The sequence below is a fragment of the Felis catus genome, chromosome C1 (assembly GCF_018350175.1).
Source record: "Felis catus isolate Fca126 chromosome C1, F.catus_Fca126_mat1.0, whole genome shotgun sequence".
Lineage (NCBI taxonomy): Eukaryota > Metazoa > Chordata > Mammalia > Carnivora > Felidae > Felis > Felis catus.
This window is the reverse complement of record NC_058375.1, coordinates 45,630,314-45,652,302: the sequence shown is the minus strand read 5'-3', so window position 1 is coordinate 45,652,302 and position 21,989 is coordinate 45,630,314. Positions and strand designations below refer to the sequence as shown.

The following is a 21,989-nucleotide window of genomic DNA, read 5'->3' as shown; positions in this document are numbered from 1 at the left end:
AGACATGCTGTTTTGTGACAGTCACAACATGGCTGACCTGTGGTTTCTTCAGGTGGCAAAACCTGCCCTGTTTACCTCACGGCGTTGCTCTAAAATCAACCTTGATTTCCTCCCGTGCCTTATCTCCTCATGTCCGCCAGTTCTAAAGCCTTGGAGACTCCCTCCCTCCTTCCCTCCCTCCTTTCTTCCTATCATTCCTCCTGTAAAAGTTCACTGAGTACCTACTTAATGTTTGGAAGTGATCGTGCCTTTGGGGAACTCCACAGGGAATGATAGAGAATTTACGTTCATTTGAGAAAGGGGATGACAAACAAGTAAATACAAACACGAGATAATTTTGTAGTGTGATCAGAGCTATGAAAGAAAATACACGTATGCATCAACAGAAAGCAGTTCTGTGGGGAGGGGTCGCTCTACACGAGGGGGTGGCGGCCTCTCTGAGGAGGTCATATTTGAATGATCGCCTAACTGGGACGCCTGGGTGGCTCCGTCAGTGGAGCATATGACTCTTGATTTCGGCTCAGGTCATGATCCTGGGGTTGTGGGACTGAGCCCCGAGTTGGCTGAGTGTGGAGCATGCTTAAGATTCTCTCTCTCCCTCTTGCCCCTCTCCCCTGCTCTCTCTCAGAATTAAAAATAAATGAATAAAATGAATGACACCTGAAAAAAAAAAATGAATGATGCCTAACTGATGAGACAAAGTCAGCTGTTTCAGGGAGTGGGTCCCTGGGAGGGGGCAGGGCAACCGATCACTGATAATTCGTGTGTATTAGGGGATTCTCGATACCAGAGATGTGGTGATGAGGCAGAGAGTTTCGGTCTGTGCTTTTATGGAGTTTATGTTTGAGAAGAAGGGACAGAGAAAAATAAACACACAGGTAAGTAAAATCAGTTATTGATCAACAGTCTGCAGAGAATTAGGACAAAGGTTGTTCGGAGAGTAGAGTAACTGGGTGACCAGGCAGAGGAAGCAGCCGTGCAGAGGGCTCAGGGCAGGAAGGGCCTGCTGGTCAGATAAACAAAAGGAATAAAATGTTCCTCTGACCCATGCCTAGATGTTCTTTATGCCCCACTGCCCGGATCATGATGGCTAGGAGTCCCCTCCCCACTTGCTCGTGGGAGTTCCAGCCTGTTCCAGAGGTTTGCCTTGGGCAAGGGGGGTGGGGGGTGAGGGGGAAGGTCCGCAGCTTTGGCGTTGCTGGGATGCTGCCTCCTCCGGGAGTGTCTGGCCATCAGAGGCACAGCTTGACATCCTCACATTCATAAGGGCCAAGCCCTCCCTGATGGTGGTGTCCCCAAGGACACTGATGGGGGAGCTGAATGTCTAATAAAACTGATGTCCAGCAAAATGCGGCTGACTTGCAGAGAGGTCGGTCCAGCATGCGATGCAGTGGGACGCTAGTGGGACCACCTGCCTTCGGGAAGCAGATAATGTACTAGAGAGACACCTGGCTTCATAGGCTCCAAAAACAATTTTTTTTTTCTTTTTTTTTTTTAGAGTGCCTGCTATGTGCTAGACTGATGTGAGGGGCTGGCAGTACCAGGGTAGATGAAAGTCCAGTCCTTGCCCTCACCTCTCATTGATCTTGGAGGTTAGTGGGGCTTTAATACCAAGGTAGGGCATCTGGATGCAATTCAAAGTGCCCTGGAAGGCATTCGAACCACTCGGGAGACTTTCTGTGGCAGGTTACAGGGAACCTAATGGACGCCGGCTTGAATAATAAAGAGGGTTTATTGGCACACCATAACTAGAAGGGTGAAAGGTAGAGAGTCCTCAGATGTGGTGCAGCCGAGGCTCCAACTCTGTCTCTGTGATCCCCTTGGCTCCGTGCTCCTCTCGTGAAGTTCAGTGCCTCCCTCCCAAGGTGGCTTCCCGCAGGCATGGAGGCTGTGCTTTTTCACTCATGTTCTGGAGTAAGAAAGAGACAGTGACAGAGACAGAGATAGAGACAGGGACGGAGACAGAGAGCCCCAGAATGAAAACAGAACATCATTTCTGAACTTCTGACTAATGGCCTCTCCCAACACCTTGCTCAATCTCTGCAGCGAAGAGAATGCAGTGCCTGGATTACCAATTCCTACAGCAGGGCTCATGGGACTCCCCAGATTAGTTAACTAGGCTCACCAAACCACGGGATTGCTGGCAGGATGGATGCTGGTAAGTAGCCCCTGTTACGGTGGGAAGATTTCAAGCAGATTTCAGGAAGGTTGACATAACTGGTTTGCATTTTTAAAGATCTCTCTGCATTGGAGGAGGGAAAAAGAGGAAGCTGGGAGAACCATTTGGAGCTACTCCAAAGAGAGATGATGGTGGCTGGGCCCGGGAGGAGAGAGGCAGGTGAGATAGGGCAGAAAGGACAAAATTGAACCTGGTCGCTTAGCAGTTGAGTGGCAGTGACACGGCTCTTAACTTCTCTACATCATTTTCCAAATCCATAGTATGGTTGTATCAATTCTTAGCTCTCAGGATTATAGAGATACATTAAGTGTATCTACCACAGTGAAGGTCCCCAATAATTGGCATGATTAGTATTAACATCCAAACTCCTTATGGGACATGCAAGTCCCTTTGTGTTCTGGACTCAAATAACTCTGGGTGGAAGAGAAGGGGAGGGTCTCCCATGTTCAGCCGATACATGTGCTTTTCCCATCCTGTGGTGGAACCTTCCAAAATGGGAAAAAGTTGTCCTATAGCCAGTCATGAAACTTCTTCTTTTGGTCCCAGGGGATTTTTGTCCCTAGTCCCATCATTCAGCGTCCAGATCTTGACCAGCACAGAGAGCAGTTTGTCATGTCTTCAGTCTGCAAATATTGACAAAAGAATGAGAGTTGGCCCAATGCACTTTAATGAGTAAGAAACAAACAAGCTTGCTCAAATTTCCAGGAATTTTCTCCCGAACCGAGTTGCAATGTGGTTTTTGCCACTCCCCAAAACCAATGTCCTAAGCTCAGGAAAGCCCCCTGTTATTGCCGTCACTCCAAAATGTTTTCACCAAAATCAGTGGGTTGAGTGATTTCCTTGAGAATAATAACTTTGCACAATACAGACAGAGCCTCAGTCTGCAATGGAGATATGCATTCCTGGCAGAAAGTGAGTCCACACCTAGTAGAGAGGCTGTAGAATGTGTTTGTTGCAGGGGGGTGGGGAGGAGTTGGGGGGGGGGATCAAGGGGATGGGGGGGTAGCACTACCTGTCTTTAGTTAGGTTTCAGTGGGGATGGGGGGAACCCGTGAGTTTAGGAATTAGAGTACCCTGGGTTTTAATCTCATTTCTGCCATTCATTAGCTGTGAGATTGTTCATTCATTCAAAACAGGCCAGATAATGGGGATAGTACAAGACCTGCTCTTAAGAAATGACTGTCTAACAATTGCTACAGAGAACTGGATTACAATAGAGTAGGGCAATGGGGAAAACATGGAAGTGGCTTTATGGGAGCACAAAAAGGGGCACCAGATCCAGCCTTGCCATAGGGAGGAGGCAGGAAGAGCATCCCGAAAGAAGGATAGAAGCATAGACCATTGGGAAGGAGAACGTTAGCCTGGAGGAAAGGGCCGGCAGCAGGGACTGTGCTCCAGTCAGAAGGAAGTGCACCCAAATTCTGGAGGCAAAAGTGAATTGGAGTGTGATGGGGCAGTGTGGGGCAGATCAGGTTGGGAGGTAAGGTGGTGAGTGCGCTGAGAGCCACTGTTGTTTCAACCCCGCGGACAAGGGGAGCTGTGGAGGGGCTGACGCCGGGGAAAGGCACGGGCACATAAGTACCTGACAGCCTTGTTGGTAGCTTGAAGGGGCTCAGAGGGGAACAAGATAGGAAGCAGGGACAGGAGCACTGAGGCTGTCCTGTAGTCCAGGGGAGAGACAGCAGCCTGGATTAGGTCGTGGCGTTGGAGAGAGAAAGTAATACAGGGAGTTGAGGGATATATATATATATATATATATATATATATGTATATATATATATATAATTTATTTATTTATTTACTAATGTTTATTTATTTTTGAGAGAGACAGAGAGAGAGCACGAGAAGAAGAGAGAGAAGGAGACACAGAACCCGAAGCAGGCTCCAGGCTGTGAGCTGTCAGCACAGAGCCCGATGCGGGGCTCAAACTCGGGGACCTCGAACTCACGGACCATGGGATCGTGACCTGAGCTGAAGTCGGATGCTTAACCGACTGAGCCACCCAGGCGCCCCTATATATATATATATATATATATATATATATATATATATATTTTCAATGTTTATTTATTTTTGAAGGAGAGAGGGACAGAGTGTGAGCAGGGGGAGGGGCAGAGAGAGAGGGAGACACAGAATCCTTAGGAGGCTCCAGGCTCTGAGCTGTCAGCACAGAGCCCGATGCCGGGCTCGAACTCGCGGACCTCGAACTCACCGACTGCGAGATCATGACCTGAGCCGTAGTGGGATGCTTAACCGACGGAGCCACCCAGTTGCCCCGAGGGATATTTGAGTAGTGGTTACTTGATCTCAGAGACAGAATGGGCCAGACACTCTAATTGCTTCATTCTATTTCTTACAACGTCCCTGTGAGGTAGATATGGTTCCAGGTTAAGCAACTTGTCCACCACTAGTGAGTGCAGAGGCAGAATTCAAACCCAGGTCTGTGGGCCCCCAAACCCCAAACACGACTAGATTGTGTGGCTTTCCTAAGTCAAAGATGACCATTTCTTGCTTACCCTGTTTAAATTAAGGACCATAGAAGTTATACCAATTCGGAAGGATTTAAGTGGAATGATACAACACAGACTGAAGAAGGTTGATGCCTTGGTATCTTTGGGAGTACTCATGCTGACCATCGGCATCCACCTCCATCTGTCAAACCCCTCCCCTCACCGTCCTCGCTGGGAGTTTAACTAGGTCAACTGCCACCTTCCGGAGGAAGCGTCCTGGGTGCACCCGCTTCCCCAACAGAATCCATAGCACCGTCGCTTTCCTATTCTTGCCTGTTCACAAGTCCGTTTTGCCCACTGGCCTGGAAGCTCCTGGAGGGCACAGGCGGTGTTGTCATCCCTGAGATCTTCCCAGTGCCTAGCCAAGGACCGTGGACTTGCTACATATCGGATGAAGGAGTGATTGCAGGAAGATCATGGTCACACCATGATAGAACAACAACCTGTTTGTTTTGGTGGAATGCGTGAGTGGAGGCTCTGTTGGCGTCCATTCTGCCAACTGCTTTGCCCTTCCTTGTGCTGAGTGCTGTTCCTTCTCTTGTCCGGAGAAATCTTGCTGTCTGTCTGCGGCCCCACCTCCCCTGGGAGCCAGCACCGCAGGGTCCCCTTGGTACGTGCTCAGCACTGTTCTTCCTTAGCTGCTGTTCGCTCGGTTCTTTTGCACAAATTACATGTTTCTTCCAGCTTTAATCAACACAACCTTGAATCCTCATCAGACTCTCTGCCCTCTCTCCAACCAGTGCTTAAAGGACACTCTTCCCCTCAGCAGAGATGGTATAATTTTCATAAACATGGGTCATTTCCCCCTTGCATCAATGTCAGATACGAAACCACCACTTAACAAGACGTACCAGAAACGCAGAATGTCTGAACAAAGGCTGGGGACAATAGTATTTTCTTTTTTTTTTTTCCTTTCTCTAGTTCTGTTAAATTGCTCTCCCAAAATAATCCTAATGCTTTATTTACTTCAGCTCTGGGTTTATTTTGAGATGAACTTTCCTGAAGCTGAGTCTTAGGATGTGATTCTTATCCTGGTCACATCCTGGGGAGTTGTTTTGTGACTTGTTTGAATGGGCTCTGGCTTTTCCAGGGAGCCCCCTGGCACCGAGGAAGAGGCCAGAGGATGTCCACTCCTGTGTGCAGTACAAAGGCAGAGATGGCAAACCGTCAGCTTTGGGTGGAAGTGCTCCCCAGAGGAAAGCCTCGTCTCCTGGGCTCAGGCACGACAGACACCGGCAGAAGCGAACTCAGCTCAGACTTTATCAGTTATCCGTTCCGGAGACCGAGGTGTCTCATAGTTTCCAACATCTGAGTGATTTGTGAACGTTAGGAATTCAGACGCTGGATGATTAAAACAGCCAGTGCTGGGAATTTTCTTATTTCAGGAAAGTTTGGTCGTGAGGCATGCTGGAACCTCCCCAGCAGGCAGACCCGAAGGGCAGGAAGTCCAGACCGGGGGTGGGGATGAGACTGTGAGAATGGACCAGAAGGCGGCGCGAGCCTTCACTATCATGTCAGACAGATCTGTGTGGGAATCCTGCTTCCCTGGGCCTCAGTTTCTCCACTGGCAAAATGGGGATGATAATATCTACCTCACAGGAGTGTCGTGACCATTAAATCCGATAATGTCATGCCTGGCACACAGTCAGGGCCCGGGGCATGTGAATTCCCCTCCGTTTCTATAGGTGGATGACAAGCGGTGGTGAGTGGTGCATCCGAGCGGGAAGCTGGAGGTCAAGGGACTGGGGCTGACTCTTGGAGGTTGTGGGGGAAGGGGCTGGCCAAGCCATGCGGGCTGTTGCAGTCATGAGGCTCAGGGCAGGGTTTCAGTCCAAACTCTGATCTGCAGGAGGAAGCTCCTACAGCCGCAGGTTGATCCCGGGTCTGTTGTATAAAGCAGCGGTTCTCGAAGTGTAGTCTGAGGGCCCGGAGGAACCTGACACACAGTTACTTTGCTACAGTAGCAATCACTCTGGGACTCACCCCCGCGCGTGCACAGTAAACAAAGAAAAAAACCAAAAGCCAGTTTTCAAAAGAGTGTTGCTTGGTGAAGCAGTAAAAGTGACCACATTTATTAAATGTCAACCCTTGAGTACTTATCTGTAAAAAATTCTTTTTTAAAACGTTTATTTATTTTGAGAGAGAGAGAGAGAGAGAGAGACAGAGTGTGAGCAGGGCAGGGGCAGAGAGAGAAGGAGACACAGAATCCGAAGCAGGCTCCAGGCTCTGAGCTGTCAGCACAGAGCTCGACACGGCGCTCGAACTCACGAGCTGTGAGGTCATGACCTGAGCTGACGTTGGACCCTGAACTGACCGAGCCACCCAGGTGCCCCGAGTACTTATCTTTTTAATGCTTTGTGTGATGAAATGGGAAGTATTCATAAGTCATTTCTCCTGCCCACCCTCAAGGAAGCATGCCGGCACAGTTGTTTGAGCTGGGAACTGAGCTAGCCACTTTTTTTCTGAGAACACAGTTTTCCCTTTAAAGAATGACTGATACACACACTGTGGCTATCAGACTTGGGTAGTTGGCAGATTTTGGGGGGCTGTCACTTCACAGAAAACAAGACCATATTTGAGAGTACAAATTAAAAATGAGAATTTTGGAAGATTTATATCCTCCACTGTGAACTGTCAAATTCCGTCCATCCTTTAAGAAACCACCCACCGCCTGTCGAGTGTTGGAATAGTGTCAAAGAAGAATATCCACAGTTACCTGAATAAGCTACTAAAATAGGTCTCCCTTAGTCAACTCCACCATCTGTGTGAGGGCCACATTTCTTCTTATATTTCAGCTGTTGCACTGATTAAACAAAGAGGCCATTAGGCTAAGGTCATTCTTTTTTTGTTTGTTTTTTTGAATTTTTTAAAATTTACATCCAAATTAGTTAGCATGGAGTGCAACAATGATTTCAGGAGTAGATTCCTTAGTGCCCCTTCCCCATTTAGCCCATCCCCCCTCCCACACCCCCTCCAGCAACCCTCGGTTTGTTCTCCATGTTTAAGAGTCTCTGATGTTTTGTCCCCCTCCCTGTTTTTATATTATTTTTGTTTCCCTTCCCTTATGTTCATCTGTTCTGTGTCTTAAAGTCCTCATATGAGTGAAGTCATGTGATATTTGTCTTTCTCTGACTGACTAATTTCACTTAGCATAATACCCTCCAGTTCCATCCACATAGCTGCAAATGGCAAGATTTCATTCTTTTTGATTGCCGAGTAATACTCCAGTGTGTGTGTGTGTGTGTGTGTGTGTGTGTGTGTGTGTGTGTGTGTGTGTATACATACCAAATCTTCTTTATCCATTCATCCATCCGTGGACATTTGGGCTCTTTCCATACTTTGGCTGTTGTTGATAGTGCTGCTATAAACATGGGGGTGCATGTGTCCCTTTGAAACAGCACACCTGTATCCCTTTGATGAACACCTAGTAGTGCAATTGCTGGGTGGTAGGGTAGTTCTATTTTTAGTTTTTTGAGGAATCTCCATACTGTTTTCCAGGGTGGCTGCACGAGCTTGCATTCCCACCAACAGTGCAAAAGAGATCCTCTTTCTCACATCCTCGCCAACATCTGTTGTTGCCTGAGTTGTTAATGTTACAGGCTAAGGTCATTCTAATGCCTTTGTATCCTAGGCAAGCAAACCAGAATTTAAGCCTTTAAATGCCTCAAGTTTAAGAAATCAAAACCTAAGGATAATCAATCCCAGCCTAATAGGCTTTCCCAAATAAGGCAACCACTGCTTAAGCTATGGCCAATCCAGTAATTCCCTAGCCATACTTCCTTGTCTTCTCTGTGAACGTCTTGCCCCCAGCTCCTCCGTGGGAGCACTCCTGCCATGGGAGCACTGCTAATCACTCCCGGTTTGGTGCTGCCTCATTCAAATTGATTTTTACTCAAATAAGCCCATTTTTTTCTTCTTCAAACATTTTTAAAGTTTATTTATTTTGAGAAAGAGAGAAGGAGAGAGAGAGAGAGCGAGAGAGAGAGAGAGAGAGAGAGAAAGAGAGAGAGAGAAGAATCCCAAGCAGGCTGTGCACCGTCAGTACCCCTCAAAGCTCTTAAAATTTTTACTGTCCCCAGCTTATCTTTTCACACAACCAAATACCGTATCATCATAGGCTGAATGCAAAAGAGGATGGGTGTGAAGCCTACTTAATAAAAAAAAAAAAAAAAAAAAAAAAGGAGGGGCCCCTGGGTGGCTCAGTCCATTAAGCATCTGACTTTTGCTTTTGGCTCAGGTCATGATCTCACGGTTCGTGGGTTTGACCCCCGCACTGGGCTCTAGAGCCTGCTGGGGATTCTCTGTCTTCTTTTCCTTTTTTAAATTTTTTTGAATGTTTATTTATTTTTTTGAGAGAGACAGAGACAGAATACAAGTGGGTTAGGGGCAGAGAGAGGGAGAGACACAGAATCCGAAACGGGCTCCAGGCTCTGGGCTGTCAGCACTGGAGCCCTATGCGGGGCTCGAACTCACTTGCTGTGAGATCATGACCTGAGCCAAAGTTGGACACTCAACCGAATGAGCCACCCAGGTGCCCCAATTCTCTCTCTTCTTCCTTTCTTTCCTTTTCTCTCTGCCCTTCCCCAACTTGCCCGTGCGTTTGCACTCTCTTTTTCTCAAAATGAATAAACTTAAAAAAAAAGAGGCTGCAGAAATCCACCTGTATGCTAATAAATCAGACATTAAAGGGATTTGTAAACTTGTGAAACAATGCCATTCTTCTCACTAATTTTCATATAGATTTTTTCACCTAACGTGTTATTTAGATTAATGTGTAGTGGGTTTGGTATTATTGTAAAGAAATTAATAAATGTTTTTAAAAGCATAGAGCAAGGGCTACAAGTATGATATTAATAGTCACTATACCACAGCATATAGTGTTGCTGTCAGTTCTCCCCCCTGGACCGTGAGGCCCCCAGAGCAGGGCCTGTCTCTGATTCATCCTGTGTCTTAGTGCCGAGCTTCGTATCCATTAGGGGGGCATCAAGTTTGGAGAGTGAATGAATGAGAAGCTGAAAGAAGACAGGGCAGATCCCAGCTGGATTCCTGATGGATAGCTAGACTCATGAACCCGGAAGCTCAAGTCCAAAATGCTAAGAGTGGGACGTAAACGGGACCTGGATGAAGATGGGAGCATGGAGGGGCCGGAGAGGAGGGTCCCCATGTCTGCAGTCGGTCTGGTGGGATAGCCTTCCGTGAGCTGTGTCCAGTGAAGGCCAGTGGGTACGGCAGGCTGTCTATAGACACAGGATGGAGACCGGCCCCACCTGCTGCTGGGGCTGGGTAACACAGCCTGCCTGATTCCACCTGGGTTGCCAACCTACGGGGCTCCGTGTGTGCCACCGTGCGGGCTTGGGGAGATCCGAGCTGAAAAAACTAAGCCTGGAGCATTAAATACGAGTCTTTCCTAAGTTTCCAAACTACGTTTTACATAATTAGGTGCGTGTTTGGCCATCTTGTCTTTGTGAATTGTTATTCCGAGGTATTTTTGGACATCCGGGAAGGAAGGGAAAAATGTCATCAATGTCTACTTGGTGCCAGGCACTTTATTTATGTTTCCTCATTTAATCCTTGCAAATGCCTCATGAGGAAGGTGCTAGGATTGACTTTTTGGATATGAGGAAACCGAGGTTCAGGGAGTGTAAGTAATGTCTTTGTGGTCATGGTGCTGATCAGTGGCCTAGCTGGGACTTGAACCTGAGCCTGTGTGAGTATGAAGTCCACACCCTTGAAAAAACCCAAATTCATTCATTCATTCATTCTTTCATTCTATCTATCTATCTATCTATCTATCTATCTATCTATTTATCTATTTTTGCCACTAATATATATTTACTGCCTAAAAATGAGAAAATACTGAAACAAGTGAAAAATAAAAATTACCCATTAATTCTATCATCCAAAAATAAAAATTATTGTCACGTTGGTATGTCTTTTCAGACTTCTCCCTCGTGTATATTTGTAACGTGTTTTTCTGCTTAACAATATATATTATAAACATCTTTCTGCATCTATAAATACGTTTCTGTGTAATTTAAAAAGGGCTGCCTCGTAGTTTGTTCTATGAATGTGCCATTCATTTAACCAATCCTCTGTTAAATATTTATTTTGATGTAATTTGTCGCTAGTGTTAAAAAATGCTGCAGTGAGCCTCTTTGCAGTTCAATCTGTGTGTACATCTTTGCTTCCTTAGGCTAGAATCCTAAAAATGCAGTTGATGATTTAAAGTACATTTCAGTTTTTTGTTTAAAAATTTTTTTTAACGTTTATTTATTTTTGAGACAGAGAGAGACAGAGCATGAACGGGGGAGGGGCAGAGAGAGAGGGAGACACAGAATCTGAAACAGGCTCCAGGCTCTGAGCAGTCAGCACAGAGCCCGACGCGGGGCTCGAACTCACAGACCGCGAGATCATGACCTGAGCCGAAGTCGGATGCTTAACCGACTGAGCCACCCAGGTGCCCCTAGTACATTTCAGTTTTAAAGACATTTCCGTATACCGTATTGTCAAGTTATCCCCCCGGAAAGCTGTAAAAATTTTTAATTGCTGCTAGCACTGGGTGAACATTCCTGCTTCCCTGTTCCCTCAAAAGTGGTATCAAAGGGGGCGCCTGGGTGGCGCAGTCGGTTAAGCGTCCGACTTCAGCCAGGTCACGATCTCACGGTCCGTGGGTTCGAGCCCCGCGTCGGGCTCTGGGCTGATGGCTCAGAGCCTGGATCCTGTTTCCGATTCTTTGTCTCCCTCTCTCTCTGCCCCTCCCCCGTTCATGCTCTGTCTCTCTCTGTCCCAAAAATAAATAAACGTTGAAAAAAAAAAAAAGTGGTATCAAAGGATGCCTGCCAGTTGGATAACCAAACACAAAATATCTATTGTAGTAAATCAGTGTTCTTCCAGTGCCACCTTCTTGTTTTTTTCCACCCAGTTTGAGTAGTGCTGTATACTAGGAAATGAACATTTTTAATATGTTAATTACCCGAGGAGACGCATTTCTATTTCCTGTATGAGCTGGGTGGGGGTGGCGGTGGCCAGGGAGCCACATGGGAGGGAAGGTGTGGCTGACTTCGGTTAGGTAGTGGGACAGGTTGCACGGAGAGGGATTGGGTACTGGTAATCATTCTCACCAACGGGGTGTTGGCTGTTAGTGAGAGTCTGGCCCAACTGCACAGGGGAAGGGTGAGTCCCGTCAAGGTGTGCTTGCTCCCCAGGGACTGTGGTGGGCAGTCCAGACTGAGAACAGGTGCCTCGAAATCCACCAGAGTGAGTGGGGTGTACGGGGAGAGGGGTGGACAGCCATCCCGATAGGGGACAGATAATAGGGAAAACAGCCGTGCACTCTTGTGGATGGCAGCCTCAGGAGGACTGGGGAGAAGTGGAATTTCACATGTAGGAAAGAACGCTCTCTTTGGCAGCTACATGTCCTACCCACTGATCCCCAATGACTTGGCCACCAAAGGGTCTTACACTTTGTCAATCATGCGGTGAATTCTCCACAACCGTGCTGGCTTTCAGACGTAGACATCTACTTTGTGAGGTCTCTGGCAGTGTATCTTTGACTCAAGGGGAGACTGTTAATGAGATTGAAGGGTCTCAGAAGCCCAATTGTTCATGTAACTTGCTAATTCAAGGTTACAGGAATGGAATGTTCCCACCGGCATAATAAGCTCACGCTTTCCCTGAAAGCAGACCTACCGGTAAAACTAACCCCTAGGTGCAAGGTTGTGTGGCAAGCATGAAATAGGAACAAGGAGAATTAGGTCCCTATAACATCTTTATGAGACCCATCAGTTATTGACCACACAGTAGGGGCAGTCTGCCAATGGGGCTGTAAATGCTGGAAATTGTTCGGCTGAATCTTCTCCATAGGCGGTGTCCTTTGGTTTGACTTTGTAACCTTCTCTTTTTTTCAGTTGAAACGGTCGGCCAGCTCCCTTGCAGCGTGACCTGCCTTCCTTTAGAAGTCATCGGGGTTTTCAGCCTCTCCTGCCTGGGAGCCCATCTAGGTCTTTCAGATGACTTTGCATATTTCTGTTCTCATCCACTGATGTGAAGGGTCAAATCTGAGTGCAGTCGTCGTTCATTTACCTCCAAGTTGTCCCACGTTGTGCTCACCTCTAAAGGTCTTGGGGTTGGCTGCAGGACGGGGTCTGGCGAGAGCAAAGGCCCAATCCTGAAAAGAACCTGGGGGCTGGCAGGACGCCTCAGCAGAGGGTAGGCACAGGGACAGGTGGGGACTGAGGCTCTGACAGTGGTCTGCAGAAGCACCATGAGCACCTTCACTGAAATCGGGGCCGCCCTCTGCGTCAGCTCAGCAGGCTGACCTGCTTGAACCGCCGGACCCCGACTGCCCATATCTGGGCTCCTCAGTGTCCCTAATTAGTGAACCTGGAGGCCTGGTGGGAGAGGGCGTGGCCCCAACTGCAGGGATGAGAGGGCGTTCGAGGCAGGGGCCTCACACAAAGTGAGGACGGAAACCAGTCACTGGCCCAGCAGTGTCTACGCTTAAGTAGGTGTGGAGTGGGGAACCGCCCCGTCCTGTGCCTTGTTGCAAAATGCACGGAGGCAGCCTACTTACACAGAGACACTCCGACCTATGAGATAAAGTACACTTCGAGTCAAGAGTGGCAAAGCGAGGGGAAAGGTGAGACAGGAGGAGGAGGCTGTGGGCAGGTGAGGTGAGTGCAGACAGCACCCCTGCTCACGAGCCCATCCTGTTGCTGCTGGAGAGCCACTCACCCTGGCCAGTGTTGCTGGCAGTCGAGGGTATGAAGGGCCCAGCGAACCCATTCTTCAGAGCCCAGCCCCTGTGTCTCACCTGGCCGAAGAAGTTCTACCAAACCTAAAGGGACACAAGGCACATATTTTGAGATGTAACCATAACTTCTCTGAAAGACGCGAGTTGGCTGAAAGCAGAGACTCTGTGTGTGTCTTATTTGCTCTGGAAGGACGAGCCTCGGGAGACAGGATTTGGTCATTAGAGCTGAGTTCCATCCCGGTTCTGCAGCATCACCTATGTGACCTTAGAAAGCGCTTTAACTTCTCTGAGCTTCAAGAAGCTGCCGAGAGGATTTAAGGGGGAAGGTTTTTTTTTTGTTTCGGTTTGTTTTTTTAATATAATTTTTTGTCAAGTCGGCTAACATACCAGCGTATACAGTGTGCTGCTCTTGGTTTTGGGGGTAGATTCCCGTGATCCACTGCTCACCCACAACACCCAGTGCTCCTCCCAAAGGGGGGAAGGAGTTTTGGGCTGGTTTTCGTGGACGGAGAATCTGGCATTCAGTGAAGGCACAACTCGTCGGGGTTCTCTATGTGCTCTCTATGGGGCAGGTTCAGATCTAACTGACCTCATGGGCTCTCGGCAAAGGAGGCTCCAGAAAGCTTCAGTGGCTTGTCAGAGACCCCAAAGCTGGATGCAGGGAGCCAAACCTGGACCTTCTGGTTTCACAGTCCTTGCTTTTTCTACTCTACATACAGCCTCTCCCCAGCACCCTCTGTTCAGCTGTCTGCGAGAGAAGTTGCCTTTCACAAAGGGTCCCAAGTTAGCAGAAATGTCATGGGGTCGACAAGACAAGTGCCTGCTTGTCCTTGGGGTGCTTCTGACCTTTGCTTCATGCCACCACTCTGGGCTATTTTGGACCTTGGGGATGTAAGGAGGGTCTGTGATGGGAAGACAGCTGGTACGGCCGCTTCATGCTGCCAAGAGCCATCGAGAGAACCTTTGCATTGGAGCCTGCCGAGTGCACTCACGCATGCTGGCTTTGCTGAACAGCCAAGAATCCCCCACTCTCGGGAGAAAACTTAGAAGTAGAACCTTTCCAGGAGGCATTCTGGAACGAAGGCGAGGGGGAACAGAAGCTAGACGGGGCGCCAGGAGACCTCATTGTTGTGGAACGTGGTAGAGGAAGTGGGCGTCAGACGGCCGGGTGCCGGGGAGTAAGACCAGGGTGGGCTTGGTGTTGAGGTGGCCCCCACAGGGAGTCGAGTTCCTGTGTAAGCGGACATTCACTTACCCTCAGGATCTCTCGGGACTGTCTGGGTGTGTGGGTTCAGACTAGAAAAACATCTCCTTGGCTGCAGGCTCTCAGTGGCTACTAGCTATTTTCTCCTTCTCCAACCAGGGCAGGCTTCGTGCTCAAGGACTCAGCCTTGCAGACACGGGCTGCGGAGGGAGCCCCAGCCCAGCCACATAACCCCGCAGCCCTAGGGACTGCTTTCGCAAGGTCCAGGGCCGCTGAGGTTCGGTGGCTGAGAGCACAGTGATGTCCCTTAGTTTTTTCCTTCACAGAAAGAAGAGTTTACATAAACGGGATCAGGTCCCAATCAGGAAGACGTTGTCCATGCTAGTAATTAGTAAATGATACAGTCACTGTTTATGGAGTGTCCACTATGTGTCGGGGTGACCCTGGGTGATAGGAGCACAAAAACGAGGAAGGTAGAGGCCGTGCCTTAAAGAGTCCTGTGATGGGGACAGGTATCTACACAGGTGAGTAGGCAAGCTGTGGTCCTGCAGGGCCTTGTGTGCAGACCGAGGATGCATGGAGCTTCACCAGTGCTGGTAAAACAACTCACGGGTTCTTAGCGGACAAGTGGCAGGCTCTCCGGCTACTTGGGGGTGAATTGGAGTGGAACACGCCTGAAAGCAGGTAGAGCCCCAGATTTCAGAAACATTCAGGAATTTAAGAAAGACATGCGGTTACAGGCAGCCTAATCCTGGAAGTATTAACTGACATCCAACTTTAATGAGAACCTATATTGATTTTTCACTTGACACTTTATGAACCGTATTTACAGCTCTTTTGAGCCTCCTGAAACTCCCTTTCGGCATCCCTGAGGTTTCCCCAGTTGTCCGCTCGTATGAGATTCAGACTCAATTCCTGAGAGGCTCACGGTGCCTTTCTTTACAAGTGGGATGGCTGGGATTCCTCCCTCACGAAGAGCATGAGGGCACCTTTCTGTTCCTTCCAGATTTCACTGGGTTTCCTCTTCACGCTGCTTACTCTTTTCTGGTTCCTGAGTTTGGGTGGCCTTTTGGGTATGAAACTCACGAGGGGTGGGGTTGATGAATGTGGGATGCCCCAGGGCACAGCCAAACCAGTAGAAGTATTTACCTGAAACAGTTCAGGCTGGGAGGGGAGAACCAGAATGTTGTTAGCTGGGAGGTGATCTCAACATCTGGGGGGAGCAAGTAGAGGGTCAAGTTTATAAGGCAAGGTGAAGATATAAATGGAAAGTGGACCATGCAATTAGAATCCAGGAGCTTCAGGAGCAGCATGGAGTGAGGGTGGAGAAAGAGACAAAGACATATAGTTCAGGACTAGGCACACAAGAAACAAGATTGTGCCCCGTGTGCCGCTTTCTCTGTGGTTCCATGCACGAGGGGTTCAGGCACTGTGGCTCAGCAGAAGCAGGCAGATCAATGAGGCAAAAGATAAGCTTGAATAGGAATACAGGTTTAATAGTGTTTTAGACAGAAGCGGAAAAAAAAAAGTAATCAAAGAAAAATAGGATTCTAGTAAAAAGCAGAAAGCAAAGGATAAGTAGCATTAACACCCACTTGTGTTTATGAACTCTGGCGGCTGAGACTCTGTGTTTCATACATGACATTCAACACCAAACCTCTACTCATATTAGATAGACCTGGCAATGGAAGGAACGGTGAGTACAGGCCTACCATAGTAAGGTCTAGGAACGGAGATGCTGGGGGGAGTTTTGTGAAAATAGGTACGTTCACACCAGCCAGTTTGAAGCTTCTAAAAAACTTTGTTTTTTTCTTGATGGTGTAGGTGTTTCCAGTTAAGCATGTCAGTGAAAGCAGATTTACGACTCTTTCCTCTGCCTTTCTCCATTGGTGCGAGGGTGGGTTTCTAGTTAGGGATTGCTCATTTTGGGATGTTTTTACCTTAGATCGGGGAGGATAGTGGTCACGGCTGCCTTGACCGCTCTCCTTGCCTCTTGCTATCATCCAAGCTGACGGGGACCATTCTGTGGCCCTCTGAAAGGGGGCTCCATGACCTGAGGGACACTGTGAAGGTACTCCCTACGCAGAGGTAGCTCCGGGGAAGAAATGCAGCCCGTGTTCAGCTTGCTAAACCACGTTCTAATTTACACGAAAGCATCATACGTGCCAGCGGTGGCCTTGTCCTGACGTCATGTGTGATACTCTTCAGCCAATCACATTTGCTATTCATAGCGGTCGGGTGAATCAGAGGGATGCGGATTATTACGTTGCCCAACTTCAGGTGACTTCCTTGGGCTGTTCACTCTGTTCGCCAGAGCCGGAAGTTGAACCCACTGAGGTTTAATCATAAATGCAGTGCTCTTTCCATGGTGCCGGCTGCCGGCACCTGCCCCTCACCACGCTCCCATCACGGGCATTCCCAGCAAGCAGGGACTCAGAGGCGCTGCCAGGACAGGGATCCTAGTTCAGCAGCACACGGCCTGGTGGAAGTGCACGCTTCTCGGAAACGCAGCAGCAGCCCGGTGCCCGTGCCCGCGTGGGAAGTGCTCGCTGAACATCTGACCCCGTCTGCCTCAAATTCTTCTCAACCCTTTTTAGCAACTTTTAGGCTTTTCCCTTGCAGGGTGGGGTAAAGAGAGGCAAGGGTGGGGGTGGTGGTGGGGGGGCGGAACTGGGTGGGTTTGCAAAACATTAATGAATATAATCTGTGCCTTTTCCCTGACCCAGCTTGGCCAGCTGTACTGGTCTGAAATTCCACATTCCATTGTCCTTCTAAGAAAACAGAATTGGCTCTGTTCAGCCCTCGGAATTGTCTGTGTAGACTTGTTTGAGAGAATTTGCAAACCAGATGGATTTACTGTTTACTGTCTCTTCTAGTCCCAGGGAAAAACAGTGTTTCCAAAGACCATCAGCAGCATGTTCTGAAAGGTTTCCCAACCATCATTGTTCATGTTGTGGTCAATACTCCAGCTTACTCCAGTTTTCTCACCTCTCACCTCTCTGTATGCACACGTATCACACCCTAGCCTAGTGGTCAGCTGTTGGGTTTACTACCCAGATCCTTTCTCTGCAAACTAGCCTTCTTTGTCCATCTGTTTGGTTCCAGTAATGGGGCTCTGGTAGCCGCTTGTACAACGCCATCCCCATGATTGTCCGGCTCACAGGTGATTAGACCAGAGGCGTGCACCCCACTCAAGCAAGTCTTGGGAGCTTTGGGACTGGGACAGTGAGGAAGGTTCTGTCTTTCTGTGGGTTGCTCGCTCTGCATGGCATAACTTAGAAGAAGCTGCCGGCCATGTGGTCTGTCACTAGACGGCAGGTGGGGGTGGGGGGCAGATTCAGAAGCTGGTATCAATAGAAGGAGGAAAATGAAGCAACTTTCAAAGAGAGGATGAAAGCTAGGCATAGAGCTTCCAGACCTGTTAGACTCAATCGCGTTCTGTCCTTTGGGTTCCCTGATATCCATGTGACAAAATGCTCTTTCTCTTTTTTTTCTTTTTTTCTCCTCCTCAAATTACCCTCAGTTGGGTTCTATTAACTACAGTTAAGAGTCTTTTCTGTTACTGTAGCCAGATTTTTCTCAAAATGTAATCCCGGGACCAACATCAGCATCTTTACCAGAGAACAAGTTAAAGGGGCAAATTCTCAGGCTGCCTCCCAGACCTGCTGGATCAGAAAATCTGGAGGGGAGGCCCAGCAATCTGGGTTTTAACAAGCCCTGCAGACATCTCAAGTTTGAGAACCACTGGCCTCGCCGTCTCTAGGCGTGGATGGAAGAGCATGGACCTAGAGGCACAATGGCCTGGATTTGGATCCTGGACCTGTGCGCTAGTGATATGATTGGGTAAGTCACCTCATCTCTTGGAGACTCCACTTTCTCAGCAGTGAAATGGAGGGTAGTGATCGTTTATATTGTATAGCAGCTGTAAGAGAAGCACACACCTCTGGGCATGTGAAAAGCAGTGGTTTCAATCTTGCCTCTGTGGACCCTGTTCTGACGTGAGAAGAGAAATCGATTCACCCAGGTCGTGCCCCATGGAGACAAAACCTGAGGTTTTTTTTTTTTTAAAGAACCCATGGCCCTAACAGAACAGGTTACTGTTTGGAGTTTATACCAAATCTGTGCCCCCAGATCTTAGTATTGGTACTAGACTCCCCTAGGCTATCACTGGATGGTTGGGAATTAAGCCCAATTAATCTGAAACTCATTGTGATTCCCCAGGTTTCACTGACCTATTTTCCTGCTATGTTATGAGAACTATGCAGTCTGGGCCATCCTAGAATAAAACGAGATCAGGAGATCAGCTGGCTTATATTCGAAGAAGGAAAGCGCAGGCTTCCATTCATTAATTTATTCCTTTACTTATGCATCCACTTACTCATTCACTAATTCATTCACTGACTCATTCATTCATTCATTCATTCATCCACCTGACACTCACTGAGCTACTTCTCTGTCGAGACACCATGCTAGATACTAGAGACTTACGGATAAGGCCATTGTATCCCCCTACCCCCAACTACTAATTGCTGACAGATGACAGTATGAGCAAAGACCCAGAGGCGGGAAATGGTCGTGGCATGAGGAGATCAGAGTCGGGAGATAGGTCTTGCTGAAGCAAAGAGTGAGTGTTAGGAAGTTATTGAGGCACGAGAATCAGAGACGGTTAGAGAACGGGAGTCAACATCTGCTTCGGTTTCCACAGCACACAGTCCTGTAATTAACAGTGGTGAGTGTTTTGCAAGGACCTCCCGGTTCTTTGGGCCGCATTTGAGCCGATCCCGGATGGATGACCCTACAGTAGGTAGCTTCATCTGCCAAATACTGCTCATGCTGTTCATACCCCACGAGGAGTGGGCTGGTTAGCTCTCATTAAAAAGGAATCCTTGTGCCTGCTACTGCTTGACAGCTGAATCCGTCCAACCCCAAGTGAACTCTTTCTGGTATCCAGAAAGTCTGGCTATTGTCTGGACGAATCTCCACCCAGTTCTTGGCTTTCATATCACTGGAACCTCCAGTTATATGCAAAATGGGGCAAAAACATCCAACGTCTCCCCAGACAGCTCTGCAGGAAATACATCCAATTGGATGCTTCCTCAGACATAGCCTTTAGGGAAGTCTGAGACTAGGAGTTCAGATGCAGAAGAGGTGTGGCTGGTCTGGGAGGGAAGATGGCTACTCAGTGGTTGAGTGTGAAACACTGCCTCCTATTTTACAGGTGGTTTTTCTCTTTGTGTCAACTAAAGAACGGCCTAATGGCAGTAAAATTATACCCTTCTTATTCCCAGACTTTAAAGAAAAGAACAGAAATAGTGACTAGCTTGTCACATAGGGTTGATAACATCCTTGACCTCATTTGACCCTCACCACTACCCTAGTGGAGGTTACGGGCACTTTATTCCCACTTACCGGATGACGAGAGGAGGTCCATTCCACGCAAGTGTCTGAGCCTCTTTTTAATCCCAATTTCTTGACTGTAGATTTTATGCTCATTCTACTGTACCAGGCTGTTCTCAAGTAAAACCTTTGTTGCCAGTACTTAGGATTACAAGGAACTTCCTGGGGGGGGGGGGGGCTCTCAGAAATATGGAAACAAGATTATCCTTTGAGAGTTAAAGTTTAAGACAGGCACAAGAGGATTAGTGAGGAGACAGGATGGCTCCCAGGATTCTGAGAGTCAACTGATCTTAATCCAGCCATAGATCTCAAATATATTTGAAGAAGGAAGGAAAACAGAGTCAGAGAGGGAAATTTTGGCACTCTGTCCATGCTGTGTGCTAGGAATCACATTAGACTATCTTAATTGGGTGCTATTAGATAGTGTAGTCATGTAACTCCTCCTGCGCTGATCCCTAGGTCACCCTGTGATCTTCAGCGTGTCTAATGTGACATCCCAAGCCGTGTGGCCCAGAAGGTAGAGAATGTGCTAGCCGTGTTGATGTGTGGATTCTACTTCCATGTTATGGTACCTTCCTGCGCTCACTGCCCAATAACACACGAGCGATCTGGTTTCCAGATTAGCCCTTGGTGTGCAGGAGAGAAAGATCAGCTCTTGGGGGCTGACAACACAGTGTTTCTTAGCCTTTGCAGCTATAGGATAAATCCACAACTTGGGCAAATTCGGTAAGGGAGTGAATAAAATGCTCGCCTGGAAGACATCTGGGAAGACTTAACCGTGTACTGCCTTCCCTTGACAATGTGTCTTCTTTGCTTCGCGGATGCAAACCTGAGTTAGGCCTGTGGCCATTCTCATAGGCTTGGCCCTGTTCTTACTAGAAGCCAGTAGCGCTCACACATCCGGGCCTAATGTCAATTCCTGCCCAGATCGCCGGCTGATCACCTGATGAATTCACGATAACTTCCTAGGAACTCTGAGGAAGGCAGGATGAGTGAGACAAGGTCTCTCCAATTCAAGTGCCGAATCTTGCAGTAGAGACAGGTTTGTGCCTAGGTAACTTTAATTATTTCGGTGGTTTTCTGTATTCCCTGAATTCACCAGCCATCTACAAAACATTATGCTATGTGGTTTCATTTGCTTCTCACAAGTAGCCCATGAACAGATGCACACATAGAGTCTCAAGAAGTGAAGGGGTCACAGAGCTGGTACACGACCAAACATTGCTTCGACGCCCAAGACATCAGCTGTGGGCAAAGGGTGTCACTGGCATTAGATAGGAGGGTAGAGCAGGGGACTGAAATTGCTCTTCTGGTAATTTCCACTCACTACTCTAGTTCTCTTTTGGGAGCTCATCAGAATTGTCCCTAGGCAATTTGTATGCCTTCATTGGTATACAAGAGATCTGGCCAATCACGTGGATCCCAATCTGGAGTTCTCGTCTAATATGAATTAACAAAGAGAGTCTAGGAACCATTTACGATAACAAAATATTATAATGGAAGTTATATCTTTATCTTAGATGATGCAGCACGCACTGATGAAGCTGTTTTGGCTGTCCCACTTCTTTTGAGAGTTTCATTCTAGGGAGGGAAGCATATCTGTGAAACTTTTTTTTTTTTTTTAAGTGAACTCTATGCCCAACGTGGGGTTGGCAAACTCATGACTCCAAGATCAAGAGTCACATGCTCTACCGGCTGAGCCAGCCAAGCACCCCCTGCCATAGCTAAATAAGCATTTTAAAACATTTTCTTTCAAACTTATAACAATAATACATTCTCACTGCAAACAATTCAAATAGCAGAGAGTATTTATTTTTTAGCTGCTGGAGAGCCATTGAAGGATTTTTACACTGGGGCCTATGTGCAGGAGGATTGGCATTCGGAAAGGTCCTCCTGGCTGCAGAGTGGAGGTTGGCTCATAGCTGGTCCTGGCTGGAGGCAGGAAGC

At 47.9% G+C, this 21,989-nt stretch overlaps 2 long non-coding RNA genes across 4 annotated transcripts in view; both read left to right on the top strand.

Moving 5' to 3' along the window:
• LOC102902095 overlaps positions 1-21,989 on the top strand; it is a 351,245-nt gene that overhangs the window by 51,998 nt on the left and 277,258 nt on the right. The window lies entirely within an intron of this gene.
• Positions 788-6,788, top strand: LOC123379624. Of its 3 annotated transcripts, none has more exons than XR_006584310.1 (4): positions 788-878; positions 1,499-1,592; positions 2,047-2,158; positions 4,711-6,788. It is a non-coding gene; the product is annotated as an uncharacterized LOC123379624 (long non-coding RNA). The 3 variants fall into 3 exon arrangements; XR_006584308.1 differs by having other exon boundaries at positions 2,047-3,091; XR_006584309.1 differs by lacking the exon at positions 788-878 and adding an exon at positions 928-1,140 and having other exon boundaries at positions 2,047-3,091.